We start from the raw sequence: 1,206 nt of genomic DNA, 5'->3' as shown, positions 1-1,206 counted from the left end.
GGAGGGGTGTGTGTGTGTGTGTGTGTGTGTGTGTGTGTGTGTGTGTACACACCAAAGAAAGAGGAGGTGGCTGTTTTTAAGGAAGAACATTAAGGTTCTCAGTCCAATATTAAAGTGAAAATAAAATTAAGTGTATAATTGGCATTATCAAGGCTGTCAGTCTAAATATAAAGATTATCCTCTGTATCATACTCCTGGTAACTTGACCAACATGTTGCTGCTTAATTTTGCTTGCAGTTTTTCACTTTTTTAAAATTGCGTATAAAAAATGTGTGGTGCTTAAATTCCACATTCATTTATACTCAACAAAAAGACAGCATTCTGAATGCATTTATCGCCTCATGTATTATTTTGGAACATGCTGTCACTCTGCAGCCACCTTTTACTTTTCTCCATAAGATTAGGAACCAAACATACTTAGTCACAGATTTTAACTTTTTTTTTTTTTTCCTCCTATCCAAATTAAACACTGGTATGGTGAAAGATTGATATATATTTTTGAGAGATGGATGTGAGTAAGTCTGAAATGATACTCTGTTTAACTTTTTGTGAACTTTAGTTTATGACCCTACTGAGGGCGGGGGGAGGGAGGGGAAGGGATGGATACTCTACCTGAATTTTCTAGTAAATGTGGACTGAAACAAATTCACTCCCACCCCATTCCAAATTTCTGTAACATTTTTGCTGTGTACATGAATAGGGTTAGCCTCTCCTTAGGGAGCAAGCTCCAGATGGATGTTATCGCTTTGAAAAGAGATCTGCCTGAAAATTATCAAAGTGAAAACTCGAATATGCTTCAACTGGATTTAAAAAAATTAAATACCCCTAAAGGAAACATCTAGTAACCCTATCATCAAGCTAGATGCAGTGCAGTCTGTTAAATGTTAACTAATGTGTACTATAGATACTTGTTTTAAATTGCTATTTTGGAAGAGGGAAGTGGAAGCAACAAATAACAAGTCTGTATTTAGCACAGTACTCTTTCATTCTACCTTCATATGTTAGGAAAAGAATAGTATGAAGGATTCCACATGGGGAAGGAAGTGAATGTAGTGGGCAGCTTCATTATCTTCAGCTGAGCATTTTTTGATGCATATGTGGAAAAGCAAAACAACTTCTTGTGCTTTAGCAAAGTACCTTCAAATTACAGGAGTGCATAAAAGTTGAGACTTTGAAGTTTTTTCCCCTAGGGGCTGTTACTGGAAA

The 1,206-nt window shown here is 36.3% G+C and overlaps 1 protein-coding gene across 1 annotated transcript in view; it reads left to right on the top strand.

The window, feature by feature from the left end:
• The window catches only part of MRPS6 (mitochondrial ribosomal protein S6), a 74,318-nt gene that overhangs the window by 27,280 nt on the left and 45,832 nt on the right, over positions 1–1,206 (top strand). The gene's annotated exons all lie outside the window — the stretch shown is intronic.

Source organism: Dermochelys coriacea, chromosome 1, assembly GCF_009764565.3.
Source record: "Dermochelys coriacea isolate rDerCor1 chromosome 1, rDerCor1.pri.v4, whole genome shotgun sequence".
NCBI classification, from domain to species: domain Eukaryota; kingdom Metazoa; phylum Chordata; order Testudines; family Dermochelyidae; genus Dermochelys; species Dermochelys coriacea.
The sequence above is the reverse complement of the archived record's forward strand: the minus strand, read 5'-3'. Positions and strand labels throughout refer to the sequence as shown.